At 45.5% G+C, this 15,671-nt stretch overlaps 6 non-coding genes across 6 annotated transcripts; all 6 read left to right on the top strand.

Moving 5' to 3' along the window:
• The first annotated feature begins 374 nt into the window (after positions 1-374).
• trnag-gcc (transfer RNA glycine (anticodon GCC)) lies at positions 375-445 on the top strand. The gene has a single exon. It is a non-coding gene; the product is annotated as a tRNA-Gly (tRNA).
• Positions 446-3,024: 2,579 nt separating this feature from the next.
• trnag-gcc (transfer RNA glycine (anticodon GCC)) lies at positions 3,025-3,095 on the top strand. The gene has a single exon. It is a non-coding gene; the product is annotated as a tRNA-Gly (tRNA).
• A 2,579-nt stretch (positions 3,096-5,674) lies between these two features.
• trnag-gcc (transfer RNA glycine (anticodon GCC)) lies at positions 5,675-5,745 on the top strand. The gene has a single exon. It is a non-coding gene; the product is annotated as a tRNA-Gly (tRNA).
• A 2,579-nt stretch (positions 5,746-8,324) lies between these two features.
• Positions 8,325-8,395, top strand: trnag-gcc (transfer RNA glycine (anticodon GCC)). The gene has a single exon. It is a non-coding gene; the product is annotated as a tRNA-Gly (tRNA).
• A 2,579-nt stretch (positions 8,396-10,974) lies between these two features.
• Positions 10,975-11,045, top strand: trnag-gcc (transfer RNA glycine (anticodon GCC)). Its single transcript has one exon. It is a non-coding gene; the product is annotated as a tRNA-Gly (tRNA).
• A 2,583-nt stretch (positions 11,046-13,628) lies between these two features.
• On the top strand, positions 13,629-13,699 carry trnag-gcc (transfer RNA glycine (anticodon GCC)). Its single transcript has one exon. It is a non-coding gene; the product is annotated as a tRNA-Gly (tRNA).
• The last annotated feature ends 1,972 nt before the right edge of the window (positions 13,700-15,671 follow it).

Below are 15,671 nucleotides of genomic sequence, written 5' to 3' on the forward strand. Positions count from 1 at the left end.
CCGATTGAAAGTGATTGGCAAAAGAAGCAACGGCGACATGAGGAAAAAGTTTTTTCCGCAGCGAGTTGATAGCAAGCGGAATGCAATGCCTGAGAGTGTGCTGGAGGCAGATTGAATGGTGGCTTTGAAAAAGGAATTGGACAATGACGTGTGGAGAAGATATTTGCAGGGCTACAGGGAAAAAGTAGGGCGGTGGAGCTAGGTGATTAGCCCTTGCAGAGAGCTGTGATGGACACAATGGGCGGAATGGCCTTGTTCTACGCTGTAACCATTGCATGAATGTGTCCTTGGATGAAAGGACACTGATGGCAAATGCTAGTGTTTGCAAATTAAACTTGAGGAAAAGCAAAGAAAACCCAATAAATTCTGTGATTGCATTGGTGGTTCAGTGGTAGAATTCTCGCCTGCCACGCGGGAAGCCCGGGTTCGATTCCCGGCCAATGCAATGATACTCCTATTGCTATTTCCATCCTTCTTCCCCTGCTCTTTGCACTGCACCACCCCCACCCCTCCCCCCTGCCACATCGCAGCGTCTTTCCCATTTTGCTGCTACAACTTTTCAACATCTGCTTCACTGCACCCTTTTCTTTCATCTTACTTCAACACCTACAAATACACAATCCTCTTAAAACACCACTCATCCTTTCACTTATCTTACTGCCATCACATTATCAACTCTCTCCAATTCTCCACAGTCATCAGCTTTCACAAATATTCATCATTTAGCAAGAGCAAAACAAAATTAGCACAACTTGACACTTTTTCACCTTTCTCTCTCTTTTCTCTTCTCACTTCTTACCATCAAATCATTCATAGTCACAGCTTTTCTGCACACACTGCAATCGCAAGCAACAACAACAACAATGTGCATTTCCATATCACCTTCCATGTAGGAAAGTATCCCATGGCTCTTCACGCTGCTGTATTAAAGCAGAAATGGGACGTGGCAGGGTCTCACTCTGCTTCTTTCCAGAGTCAATTCAGAGCTTCACACCTGATTTACATGACAGGTCTTAGAGTTGGTAGCAAACTGCAAGTGTCATTGTAAATGCGTAAGCTCTCCACTTAACCTGCTCAGCTGGAAGGCGAACAATGCCAGCTTCTGCAATCATTCCGTCGAGCTGAAGTCCCACATCCTAATGTGATCCTGGTAAAACTCTCCTTTCCCTCACTTCAAGACTGTGACGTCCAGCCAAAATGATGGTACCCAAAATTGTACAGCAGCGTCCTGGGTCTTGCCTCTCGTAGCCTCGTGGTCGTGTTGTTGAGCTGCTAATGCATACAGTCGTGCCCATGATCTATGCATCTGAGTACGAATCCCGCTCTGGTCTTTGCATAGATGTATTAATTTAATAGAAGCAGGTCCCAACTGACACTGGAATGAAACAAAGTCAGAATGGATGCTGGTAGTATGTCTCAGTCTACTTAGCTTCAATGCCACCTCTGCCTTTCCCTGCTTCTTTGTGACAAAATTGCCAGGAATTCTATGTGCCAATCTTATTGAGCAGTCCCTCTTTGAGCTGTAAGTAAAGGTGTGTAACTGTGCCTTTTGCTAGGGAGGACCTGTTTTCCGTCAAGCAGTTGAAGTGCCACCTTGGCCCCGTGCTCCCACTATTAAACCTGGATGTGAACAAAGGTAGTGGCTTGAAGATGTTGACATATTGCATGAAATGATATTGCAGTGGTGTGAAGTGTTAGTAAAGAGACAGGCTGCTGTGACGGTTGGGCATGATCTTTGCAAATTGTAGGCCTTTTTAAAATGATGAGTTTAAAGCAGAGGTGTATTGGGCGAGAAGCAGATTGTATATTTGGAGAAAGTGTAGTGTAGTTGTGTTAGAAGAAGTTTGAAAGATGGAAATGTGGTTATGAATGAAATGGAGGTGTGCAGCAGCCTGCGAGGTTTCTGTTGTGTTGCGGGCGCAAGCTTTCATGATGAAATGTGTTGCAGCCTAGGGAATGTGTTAGCAGCCCTGCTTTTCCTGATATGTATTAATGACCTGGACTCGGGTGTACAGGCCACAAATTCAAAATTTGCAGATGACACAAAACTTGGAAGTACTGTGAACTGTGAGGAGGATTGTGATCAACTTCAAGAGGACATAGACAGGCTGGTGGAATGGGCAGACGAGTGGCAGATGAAATTTAATGCAGAGAAGTGTGAAGTGATTCGTGTTGGTAGGAAGAACGAGGAGTGGCAATCTCAAATCAAGGGTACCGTTCGAAATGGGGTGCAGGAGCTGAGGGACCTGGGGGTATATGTGCACAAATGATTGAAGGTGGCAGGGCAGGTTGAGATAGCTGTTCATAAAGCATATGGGATCCTGGCTCTTATAAGTAGGGGGATAGAGCACAAAAGCAAGGAAGTTATGATAAACCTGTGCAAAAGATTGGTATTGTGTGTGATTCAGGGCACCACACTTTGGTAAGGATGTGAAGGCATTAAGAGGGTGCAGAAAAGTTTCACGAGAATGGTTCCAGGGATGAGGAAGTTGATTTCCGTGGATAGATTGGAGAAGATGGAGCTGTGGGTTTTTGGAGTAGAGAAGATCAAGAGGAGATTTGATAGAGGTGTTGGAAATCACGAGGGGTGTGGACAGAGTAGATAGGGAGAAAGCGTTGCCGTTGGCGGAAGGACGGAGAAGCAGGGGCACCGATTGAAAGTGATTGGCAAAAGAAGCAACGGCGACATGAGGAAAAAGTTTTTTCGGCAGCGAGTTGATAGCAAGCGGAATGCAATGCCTGAGAGTGTGCTGGAGGCAGATTGAATGGTGGCTTTGAAAAAGGAATTGGACAATGACGTGTGGAGAAGATATTTGCAGGGCTACAGGGAAAAAGTAGGGCGGTGGAGCTAGGTGATTAGCCCTTGCAGAGAGCTGTGATGGACACAATGGGCGGAATGGCCTTGTTCTACGCTGTAACCATTGCATGAATGTGTCCTTGGATGAAAGGACACTGATGGCAAATGCTAGTGTTTGCAAATTAAACTTGAGGAAAAGCAAAGAAAACCCAATAAATTCTGTGATTGCATTGGTGGTTCAGTGGTAGAATTCTCGCCTGCCACGCGGGAGGCCCGGGTTCGATTCCCGGCCAATGCAATGATACTCCTATTGCTATTTCCATCCTTCTTCCCCTGCTCTTTGCACTGCACCACCCCCACCCCTCCCCCCTGCCACATCGCAGCGTCTTTCCCATTTTGCTGCTACAACTTTTCAACATCTGCTTCACTGCACCCTTTTCTTTCATCTTACTTCAACACCTACAAATACACAATCCTCTTAAAACACCACTCATCCTTTCACTTATCTTACTGCCATCACATTATCAACTCTCTCCAATTCTCCACAGTCATCAGCTTTCACAAATATTCATCATTTAGCAAGAGCAAAACAAAATTAGCACAACTTGACACTTTTTCACCTTTCTCTCTCTTTTCTCTTCTCACTTCTTACCATCAAATCATTCATAGGCACAGCTTTTCTGCACACACTGCAATCGCAAGCAACAACAACAACAATGTGCATTTCCATATCACCTTCCATGTAGGAAAGTATCCCATGGCTCTTCACGCTGCTGTATTAAAGCAGAAATGGGACGTGGCAGGGTCTCACTCTGCTTCTTTCCAGAGTCAACTCAGAGCTTCACACCCGATTTACATGACAGGTCTTAGAGTTGGTAGCAAACTGCAAGTGTCATTGTAAATGCGTAAGCTCTCCACTTAACCTGCTCAGTTGGAAGGCGAACAATGCCAGCTTCTGCAATCATTCCGTCGAGCTGAAGTCCCACATCCTAATGTGATCCTGGTAAAACTCTCCTTTCCCTCACTTCAAGACTGTGACGTCCAGCCAAAATGATGGTACCCAAAATTGTACAGCAGCGTCGTGGGTCTTGCCTCTCGTAGCCTCGTGGTCGTGTTGTTGAGCTGCTAATGCATACAGTCGTGCCCATGATCTATGCATCTGAGTACGAATCCCGCTCTGGTCTTTGCATAGATGTATTAATTTAATAGAAGCAGGTCCCAACTGACACTGGAATGAAACAAAGTCAGAATGGATGCTGGTAGTATGTCTCAGTCTACTTAACTTCAATGCCACCTCTGCCTTTCCCTGCTTCTTTGTGACAAAATTGCCAGGAATTCTATGTGCCAATCTTATTGAGCAGTCCCTCTTTGAGCTGTAAGTAAAGGTGTGTAACTGTGCCTTTTGCTAGGGAGGACCTGTTTTCCGTCAAGCAGTTGAAGTGCCACCTTGGCCCCGTGCTCCCACTATTAAACCTGGATGTGAACAAAGGTAGTGGCTTGAAGATGTTGACATATTGCATGAAATGATATTGCAGTGGTGTGAAGTGTTAGTAAAGAGACAGGCTGCTGTGACGGTTGGGCATGATCTTTGCAAATTGTAGGCCTTTTTAAAATGATGAGTTTAAAGCAGAGGTGTATTGGGCGAGAAGCAGATTGTATATTTGGAGAAAGTGTAGTGTAGTTGTGTTAGAAGAAGTTTGAAAGATGGAAATGTGGTTATGAATGAAATGGAGGTGTGCAGCAGCCTGCGAGGTTTCTGTTGTGTTGCGGGCGCAAGATTTCATGATGAAATGTGTTGCAGCCTAGGGAATGTGTTAGCAGCCCTGCTTTTCCTGATATGTATTAATGACCTGGACTCGGGTGTACAGGCCACAAATTCAAAATTTGCAGATGACACAAAACTTGGAAGTACTGTGAACTGTGAGGAGGATTGTGATCAACTTCAAGAGGACATAGACAGGCTGGTGGAATGGGCGGACGAGTGGCAGATGAAATTTAATGCAGAGTAGTGTGAAGTGATTCGTGTTGGTAGGAAGAACGAGGAGTGGCAATCTCAAATCTAGGGTACCGTTCGAAATGGGGTGCAGGAGCTGAGGGACCTGGGGGTATATGTGCACAAATGATTGAAGGTGGCAGGGCAGGTTGAGAAAGCTGTTCATAAAGCATATGGGATCCTGGCTCTTATAAGTAGGGGGATAGAGCACAAAAGCAAGGAAGTTATGATAAACCTGTGCAAAAGATTGGTATTGTGTGTGATTCAGGGCACCACACTTTGGTAAGGATGTGAAGGCATTAAGAGGGTGCAGAAAAGTTTCACGAGAATGGTTCCAGGGATGAGGAAGTTGATTTCCGTGGATAGATTGGAGAAGATGGAGCTGTGGGTTTTTGGAGTAGAGAAGATCAAGAGGAGATTTGATAGAGGTGTTGGAAATCACGAGGGGTGTGGACAGAGTAGATAGGGAGAAAGCGTTGCCGTTGGCGGAAGGACGGAGAAGCAGGGGCACCGATTGAAAGTGATTGGCAAAAGAAGCAACGGCGACATGAGGAAAAAGTTTTTTCGGCAGCGAGTTAATAGCAAGCGGAATGCAATGCCTGAGAGTGTGCTGGAGGCAGATTGAATGGTGGCTTTGAAAAAGGAATTGGACAATGACGTGTGGAGAAGATATTTGCAGGGCTACAGGGAAAAAGTAGGGCGGTGGAGCTAGGTGATTAGCCCTTGCAGAGAGCTGTGATGGACACAATGGGCGGAATGGCCTTGTTCTACGCTGTAACCATTGCATGAATGTGTCCTTGGATGAAAGGACACTGATGGCAAATGCTAGTGTTTGCAAATTAAACTTGAGGAAAAGCAAAGAAAACCCAATGAATTCTGTGATTGCATTGGTGGTTCAGTGGTAGAATTCTCGCCTGCCACGCGGGAGGCCCGGGTTCGATTCCCGGCCAATGCAATGATACTCCTATTGCTATTTCCATCCTTCTTCCCCTGCTCTTTGCACTGCACCACCCCCACCCCTCCCCCCTGCCACATCGCAGCGTCTTTCCCATTTTGCTGCTACAACTTTTCAACATCTGCTTCACTGCACCCTTTTCTTTCATCTTACTTCAACACCTACAAATACACAATCCTCTTAAAACACCACTCATCCTTTCACTTATCTTACTGCCATCACATTATCAACTCTCTCCAATTCTCCACAGTCATCAGCTTTCACAAATATTCATCATTTAGCAAGAGCAAAACAAAATTAGCACAACTTGACACTTTTTCACCTTTCTCTCTCTTTTCTCTTCTCACTTCTTACCATCAAATCATTCATAGGCACAGCTTTTCTGCACACACTGCAATCGCAAGCAACAACAACAACAATGTGCATTTCCATATCACCTTCCATGTAGGAAAGTATCCCATGGCTCTTCACGCTGCTGTATTAAAGCAGAAATGGGACGTGGCAGGGTCTCACTCTGCTTCTTTCCAGAGTCAACTCAGAGCTTCACACCCGATTTACATGACAGGTCTTAGAGTTGGTAGCAAACTGCAAGTGTCATTGTAAATGCGTTAGCTCTCCACTTAACCTGCTCAGCTGGAAGGCGAACAATGCCAGCTTCTGCAATCATTCCGTCGAGCTGAAGTCCCACATCCTAATGTGATCCTGGTAAAACTCTCCTTTCCCTCACTTCAAGACTGTGACGTCCAGCCAAAATGATGGTACCCAAAATTGTACAGCAGCGTCGTGGGTCTTGCCTCTCGTAGCCTCGTGGTCGTGTTGTTGAGCTGCTAATGCATACAGTCGTGCCCATGATCTATGCATCTGAGTACGAATCCCGCTCTGGTCTTTGCATAGATGTGTTAATTTAATAGAAGCAGGTCCCAACTGACACTGGAATGAAACAAAGTCAGAATGGATGCTGGTAGTATGTCTCAGTCTACTTAGCTTCAATGCCACCTCTGCCTTTCCCTGCTTCTTTGTGACAAAATTGCCAGGAATTCTATGTGCCAATCTTATTGAGCAGTCCCTCTTTGAGCTGTAAGTAAAGGTGTGTAACTGTGCCTTTTGCTAGGGAGGACCTGTTTTCCGTCAAGCAGTTGAAGTGCCACCTTGGCCCCGTGCTCCCACTATTAAACCTGGATGTGAACAAAGGTAGTGGCTTGAAGATGTTGACATATTGCATGAAATGATATTGCAGTGGTGTGAAGTGTTAGTAAAGAGACAGGCTGCTGTGACGGTTGGGCATGATCTTTGCAAATTGTAGGCCTTTTTAAAATGATGAGTTTAAAGCAGAGGTGTATTGGGCGAGAAGCAGATTGTATATTTGGAGAAAGTGTAGTGTAGTTGTGTTAGAAGAAGTTTGAAAGATGGAAATGTGGTTATGAATGAAATGGAGGTGTGTAGCAGCCTGCGAGGTTTCTGTTGTGTTGCGGGCGCAAGATTTCATGATGAAATGTGTTGCAGCCTAGGGAATGTGTTAGCAGCCCTGCTTTTCCTGATATGTATTAATGACCTGGACTCGGGTGTACAGGCCACAAATTCAAAATTTGCAGATGACACAAAACTTGGAAGTACTGTGAACTGTGAGGAGGATTGTGATCAACTTCAAGAGGACATAGACAGGCTGGTGGAATGGGCGGACGAGTGGCAGACGAAATTTAATGCAGAGTAGTGTGAAGTGATTCGTGTTGGTAGGAAGAACGAGGAGTGGCAATCTCAAATCAAGGGTACCGTTCGAAATGGGGTGCAGGAGCTGAGGGACCTGGGGGTATATGTGCACAAATGATTGAAGGTGGCAGGGCAGGTTGAGAAAGCTGTTCATAAAGCATATGGGATCCTGGCTCTTATAAGTAGGGGGATAGAGCACAAAAGCAAGGAAGTTATGATAAACCTGTGCAAAAGATTGGTATTGTGTGTGATTCAGGGCACCACACTTTGGTAAGGATGTGAAGGCATTAAGAGGGTGCAGAAAAGTTTCACGAGAATGTTTCCGGGGATGAGGAAGTTGATTTCCGTGGATAGATTGGAGAAGATGGAGCTGTGGGTTTTTGGAGTAGAGAAGATCAAGAGGAGATTTGATAGAGGTGTTGGAAATCACGAGGGGTGTGGACAGAGTAGATAGGGAGAAAGCGTTGCCGTTGGCGGAAGGACGGAGAAGCAGGGGCACCGATTGAAAGTGATTGGCAAAAGAAGCAACGGCGACATGAGGAAAAAGTTTTTTCCGCAGCGAGTTGATAGCAAGCGGAATGCAATGCCTGAGAGTGTGCTGGAGGCAGATTGAATGGTGGCTTTGAAAAAGGAATTGGACAATGACGTGTGGAGAAGATATTTGCAGGGCTACAGGGAAAAAGTAGGGCGGTGGAGCTAGGTGATTAGCCCTTGCAGAGAGCTGTGATGGACACAATGGGCGGAATGGCCTTGTTCTACGCTGTAACCATTGCATGAATGTGTCCTTGGATGAAAGGACACTGATGGCAAATGCTAGTGTTTGCAAATTAAACTTGAGGAAAAGCAAAGAAAACCTAATGAATTCTGTGATTGCATTGGTGGTTCAGTGGTAGAATTCTCACCTGCCACGCGGGACGCCCGGGTTCGATTCCCGGCCAATGCAATGATACTCCTATTGCTATTTCCATCCTTCTTCCCCTGCTCTTTGCACTGCACCACCCCCACCCCTCCCCCCTGCCACATCGCAGCGTCTTTCCCATTTTGCTGCTACAACTTTTCAACATCTGCTTCACTGCACCCTTTTCTTTCATCTTACTTCAACACCTACAAATACACAATCCTCTTAAAACACCACTCATCCTTTCACTTATCTTACTGCCATCACATTATCAACTCTCTCCAATTCTCCACAGTCATCAGCTTTCACAAATATTCATCATTTAGCAAGAGCAAAACAAAATTAGCACAACTTGACACTTTTTCACCTTTCTCTCTCTTTTCTCTTCTCACTTCTTACCATCAAATCATTCATAGGCACAGCTTTTCTGCACACACTGCAATCGCAAGCAACAACAACAACAATGTGCATTTCCATATCACCTTCCATGTAGGAAAGTATCCCATGGCTCTTCACGCTGCTGTATTAAAGCAGAAATGGGACGTGGCAGGGTCTCACTCTGCTTCTTTCCAGAGTCAATTCAGAGCTTCACACCTGATTTACATGACAGGTCTTAGAGTTGGTAGCAAACTGCAAGTGTCATTGTAAATGCGTAAGCTCTCCACTTAACCTGCTCAGCTGGAAGGCGAACAATGCCAGCTTCTGCAATCATTCCGTCGAGCTGAAGTCCCACATCCTAATGTGATCCTAGTAAAATTCTCCTTTCCCTCACTTCAAGACTGTGACGTCCAGCCAAAATGATGGTACCCAAAATTGTACAGCAGCGTCATGGGTCTTGCCTCTCGTAGCCTCGTGGTCGTGTTGTTGAGCTGCTAATGCATACAGTCATGCCCATGATCTATGCATCTGAGTACGAATCCCGCTCTGGTCTTTGCATAGATGTATTAATTTAATAGAAGCAGGTCCCAACTGACACTGGAATGAAACAAAGTCAGAATGGATGCTGGTAGTATGTCTCAGTCTACTTAGCTTCAATGCCACCTCTGCCTTTCCCTGCTTCTTTGTGACAAAATTGCCAGGAATTCTATGTGCCAATCTTATTGAGCAGTCCCTCTTTGAGCTGTAAGTAAAGGTGTGTAACTGTGCCTTTTGCTAGGGAGGACCTGTTTTCCGTCAAGCAGTTGAAGTGCCACCTTGGCCCCGTGCTCCCACTATTAAACCTGGATGTGAACAAAGGTAGTGGCTTGAAGATGTTGACATATTGCATGAAATGATATTGCAGTGGTGTGAAGTGTTAGTAAAGAGACAGGCTGCTGTGACGGTTGGGCATGATCTTTGCAAATTGTAGGCCTTTTTAAAATGATGAGTTTGAAGCAGAGGTGTATTGGGCGAGAAGCAGATTGTATATTTGGAGAAAGTGTAGTGTAGTTGTGTTAGAAGAAGTTTGAAAGATGGAAATGTGGTTATGAATGAAATGGAGGTGTGCAGCAGCCTGCGAGGTTTCTGTGGTGTTGCGGGCGCAAGCTTTCATGATGAAATGTGTTGCAGCCTAGGGAATGTGTTAACAGCCCTGCTTTTCCTGATATGTATTAATGACCTGGACTCGGGTGTACAGGCCACAAATTCAAAATTTGCAGATGACACAAAACTTGGAAGTACTGTGAACTGTGAGGAGGATTGTGATCAACTTCAAGAGGACATAGACAGGCTGGTGGAATGGGCGGACGAGTGGCAGATGAAATTTAATGCAGAGAAGTGTGAAGTGATTCGTGTTGGGAGGAAGAACGAGGAGTGGCAATCTCAAATCAAGGGTACCGTTCGAAATGGGGTGCAGGAGCTGAGGGACCTGGGGGCATATGTGCACAAATGATTGAAGGTGGCAGGGCAGGTTGAGAAAGCTGTTCATAAAGCAAATGGGATCCTGGCTCTTATAAGTAGGGGGATAGAGCACAAAAGCAAGGAAGTTATGATAAACCTCTGCAAAAGATTGGTATTGTGTGTGATTCAGGGCACCACACTTTGGTAAGGATGTGAAGGCATTAAGAGGGTGCAGAAAAGTTTCACGAGAATGGTTCCAGGGATGAGGAAGTTGATTTCCGTGGATAGATTGGAGAAGATGGAGCTGTGGGTTTTTGGAGTAGAGAAGATCAAGAGGAGATTTGATAGAGGTGTTGGAAATCACGAGGGGTGTGGACAGAGTAGATAGGGAGAAAGCGTTGCCGTTGGCGGAAGGACGGAGAAGCAGGGGCACCGATTGAAAGTGATTGGCAAAAGAAGCAACGGCGACATGAGGAAAAAGTTTTTTCGGCAGCGAGTTGATAGCAAGCGGAATGCAATGCCTGAGAGTGTGCTGGAGGCAGATTGAATGGTGGCTTTGAAAAAGGAATTGGACAATGACGTGTGGAGAAGATATTTGCAGGGCTACAGGGAAAAAGTAGGGCGGTGGAGCTAGGTGATTAGCCCTTGCAGAGAGCTGTGATGGACACAATGGGCGGAATGGCCTTGTTCTACGCTGTAACCATTGCATGAATGTGTCCTTGGATGAAAGGACACTGATGGCAAATGCTAGTGTTTGCAAATTAAACTTGAGGAAAAGCAAAGAAAACCCAACGAATTCTGTGATTGCATTGGTGGTTCAGTGGTAGAATTCTCGCCTGCCACGCGGGAGCCCCGGGTTCGATTCCCGGCCAATGCAATGATACTCCTATTGCTATTTCCATCCTTCTTCCCCTGCTCTTTGCACTGCACCACCCCCACCCCTCCCCCCTGCCACATCGCAGCGTCTTTCCCATTTTGCTGCTACAACTTTTCAACATCTGCTTCACTGCACCCTTTTCTTTCATCTTACTTCAACACCTACAAATACACAATCCTCTTAAAACACCACTCATCCTTTCACTTATCTTACTGCCATCACATTATCAACTCTCTCCAATTCTCCACAGTCATCAGCTTTCACAAATATTCATCATTTAGCAAGAGCAAAACAAAATTAGCACAACTTGACACTTTTTCACCTTCCTCTCTCTTTTCAAAGCCATCTCACTTCTTACCATCAAATCATTCATAGGCACAGCTTTTCTGCACACACTGCAATCGCAAGCAACAACAACAACAATGTGCATTTCCATATCACCTTCCATGTAGGAAAGTATCCCATGGCTCTTCACGCTGCTGTATTAAAGCAGAAATGGGACGTGGCAGGGTCTCACTCTGCTTCTTTCCAGAGTCAATTCAGAGCTTCACACCTGATTTACATGACAGGTCTTAGAGTTGGTAGCAAACTGCAAGTGTCATTGTAAATGCGTAAGCTCTCCACTTAACCTGCTCAGCTGGAAGGCGAACAATGCCAGCTTCTGCAATCATTCCGTCGAGCTGAAGTCCCACATCCTAATGTGATCCTAGTAAAACTCTCCTTTCCCTCACTTCAAGACTGTGACGTCCAGCCAAAATGATGGTACCCAAAATTGTACAGCAGCGTCATGGGTCTTGCCTCTCGTAGCCTCGTGGTCGTGTTGTTGAGCTGCTAATGCATACAGTCGTGCCCATGATCTATGCATCTGAGTACGAATCCCGCTCTGGTCTTTGCATAGATGTATTAATTTAATAGAAGCAGGTCCCAACTGACACTGGAATGAAACAAAGTCAGAATGGATGCTGGTAGTATGTCTCAGTCTACTTAGCTTCAATGCCACCTCTGCCTTTCCCTGCTTCTTTGTGACAAAATTGCCAGGAATTCTATGTGCCAATCTTATTGAGCAGTCCCTCTTTGAGCTGTAAGTAAAGGTGTGTAACTGTGCCTTTTGCTAGGGAGGACCTGTTTTCCGTCAAGCAGTTGAAGTGCCACCTTGGCCCCGTGCTCCCACTATTAAACCTGGATGTGAACAAAGGTAGTGGCTTGAAGATGTTGACATATTGCATGAAATGATATTGCAGTGGTGTGAAGTGTTAGTAAAGAGACAGGCTGCTGTGACGGTTGGGCATGATCTTTGCAAATTGTAGGCCTTTTTAAAATGATGAGTTTGAAGCAGAGGTGTATTGGGCGAGAAGCAGATTGTATATTTGGAGAAAGTGTAGTGTAGTTGTGTTAGAAGAAGTTTGAAAGATGGAAATGTGGTTATGAATGAAATGGAGGTGTGCAGCAGCCTGCGAGGTTTCTGTGGTGTTGCGGGCGCAAGCTTTCATGATGAAATGTGTTGCAGCCTAGGGAATGTGTTAACAGCCCTGCTTTTCCTGATATGTATTAATGACCTGGACTCGGGTGTACAGGCCACAAATTCAAAATTTGCAGATGACACAAAACTTGGAAGTACTGTGAACTGTGAGGAGGATTGTGATCAACTTCAAGAGGACATAGACAGGCTGGTGGAATGGGCGGACGAGTGGCAGATGAAATTTAATGCAGAGAAGTGTGAAGTGATTCGTGTTGGGAGGAAGAACGAGGAGTGGCAATCTCAAATCAAGGGTACCGTTCGAAATGGGGTGCAGGAGCTGAGGGACCTGGGGGCATATGTGCACAAATGATTGAAGGTGGCAGGGCAGGTTGAGAAAGCTGTTCATAAAGCAAATGGGATCCTGGCTCTTATAAGTAGGGGGATAGAGCACAAAAGCAAGGAAGTTATGATAAACCTGTGCAAAAGATTGGTATTGTGTGTGATTCAGGGCACCACACTTTGGTAAGGATGTGAAGGCATTAAGAGGGTGCAGAAAAGTTTCACGAGAATGGTTCCAGGGATGAGGAAGTTGATTTCCGTGGATAGATTGGAGAAGATGGAGCTGTGGGTTTTTGGAGTAGAGAAGATCAAGAGGAGATTTGATAGAGGTGTTGGAAATCACGAGGGGTGTGGACAGAGTAGATAGGGAGAAAGCGTTGCCGTTGGCGGAAGGACGGAGAAGCAGGGGCACCGATTGAAAGTGATTGGCAAAAGAAGCAACGGCGACATGAGGAAAAAGTTTTTTCCGCAGCGAGTTGATAGCAAGCGGAATGCAATGCCTGAGAGTGTGCTGGAGGCAGATTGAATGGTGGCTTTGAAAAAGGAATTGGACAATGACGTGTGGAGAAGATATTTGCAGGGCTACAGGGAAAAAGTAGGGCGGTGGAGCTAGGTGATTAGCCCTTGCAGAGAGCTGTGATGGACACAATGGGCGGAATGGCCTTGTTCTACGCTGTAACCATTGCATGAATGTGTCCTTGGATGAAAGGACACTGATGGCAAATGCTAGTGTTTGCAAATTAAACTTGAGGAAAAGCAAAGAAAACCCAATGAATTCTGTGATTGCATTGGTGGTTCAGTGGTAGAATTCTCGCCTGCCACGCGGGACGCCCGGGTTCGATTCCCGGCCAATGCAATGATACTCCTATTGCTATTTCCATCCTTCTTCCCCTGCTCTTTGCACTGCACCACCCCCACCCCTCCCCCCTGCCACATCGCAGCGTCTTTCCCATTTTGCTGCTACAACTTTTCAACATCTGCTTCACTGCACCCTTTTCTTTCATCTTACTTCAACACCTACAAATACGCAATCCTCTTAAAACACCACTCATCCTTTCACTTATCTTACTGCCATCACATTATCAACTCTCTCCAATTCTCCACAGTCATCAGCTTTCACAAATATTCATCATTTAGCAAGAGCAAAACAAAATTAGCACAACTTGACACTTTTTCACCTTTCTCTCTCTTTTCTCTTCTCACTTCTTACCATCAAATCATTCATAGGCACAGCTTTTCTGCACACACTGCAATCGCAAGCAACAACAACAACAATGTGCATTTCCATATCACCTTCCATGTAGGAAAGTATCCCATGGCTCTTCACGCTGCTGTATTAAAGCAGAAATGGGACGTGGCAGGGTCTCACTCTGCTTCTTTCCAGAGTCAACTCAGAGCTTCACACCCGATTTACATGACAGGTCTTAGAGTTGGTAGCAAACTGCAAGTGTCATTGTAAATGCGTAAGCTCTCCACTTAACCTGCTCAGTTGGAAGGCGAACAATGCCAGCTTCTGCAATCATTCCGTCGAGCTGAAGTCCCACATCCTAATGTGATCCTGGTAAAACTCTCCTTTCCCTCACTTCAAGACTGTGACGTCCAGCCAAAATGATGGTACCCAAAATTGTACAGCAGCGTCGTGGGTCTTGCCTCTCGTAGCCTCGTGGTCGTGTTGTTGAGCTGCTAATGCATACAGTCGTGCCCATGATCTATGCATCTGAGTACGAATCCCGCTCTGGTCTTTGCATAGATGTGTTAATTTAATAGAAGCAGGTCCCAACTGACACTGGAATGAAACAAAGTCAGAATGGATGCTGGTAGTATGTCTCAGTCTACTTAGCTTCAATGCCACCTCTGCCTTTCCCTGCTTCTTTGTGACAAAATTGCCAGGAATTCTATGTGCCAATCTTATTGAGCAGTCCCTCTTTGAGCTGTAAGTAAAGGTGTGTAACTGTGCCTTTTGCTAGGGAGGACCTGTTTTCCGTCAAGCAGTTGAAGTGCCACCTTGGCCCCGTGCTCCCACTATTAAACCTGGATGTGAACAAAGGTAGTGGCTTGAAGATGTTGACATATTGCATGAAATGATATTGCAGTGGTGTGAAGTGTTACTAAAGAGACAGGCTGCTGTGACGGTTGGGCATGATCTTTGCAAATTGTAGGCCTTTTTAAAATGATGAGTTTAAAGCAGAGGTGTATTGGGCGAGAAGCAGATTGTATATTTGGAGAAAGTGTAGTGTAGTTGTGTTAGCAGAAGTTTGAAAGATGGAAATGTGGTTATGAATGAAATGGAGGTGTGCAGCAGCCTGCGAGGTTTCTGTTGTGTTGCGGGCGCAAGATTTCATGATGAAATGTGTTGCAGCCTAGGGAATGTGTTAGCAGCCCTGCTTTTCCTGATATGTATTAATGACCTGGACTCGGGTGTACAGGCCACAAATTCAAAATTTGCAGATGACACAAAACTTGGAAGTACTGTGAACTGTGAGGAGGATTGTGATCAACTTCAAGAGGACATAGACAGGCTGGTGGAATGGGCGGACGAGTGGCAGATGAAATTTAATGCAGAGTAGTGTGAAGTGATTCGTGTTGGTAGGAAGAACGAGGAGTGGCAATCTCAAATCAAGGGTACCGTTCGAAATGGGGTGCAGGAGCTGAGGGACCTGGGGGTATATGTGCACAAATGATTGAAGGTGGCAGGGCAGGTTGAGAAAGCTGTTCATAAAGCATATGGGATCCTGGCTCTTATAAGTAGGGGGATAGAGCACAAAAGCAAGGAAGTTATGATAAACCTGTGCAAAAGATTGGTATTGTGTGTGATTCAGGGCACCACA

This window comes from Heterodontus francisci, chromosome 1 (genome assembly GCF_036365525.1).
Source record: "Heterodontus francisci isolate sHetFra1 chromosome 1, sHetFra1.hap1, whole genome shotgun sequence".
Taxonomy (NCBI): domain Eukaryota; kingdom Metazoa; phylum Chordata; class Chondrichthyes; order Heterodontiformes; family Heterodontidae; genus Heterodontus; species Heterodontus francisci.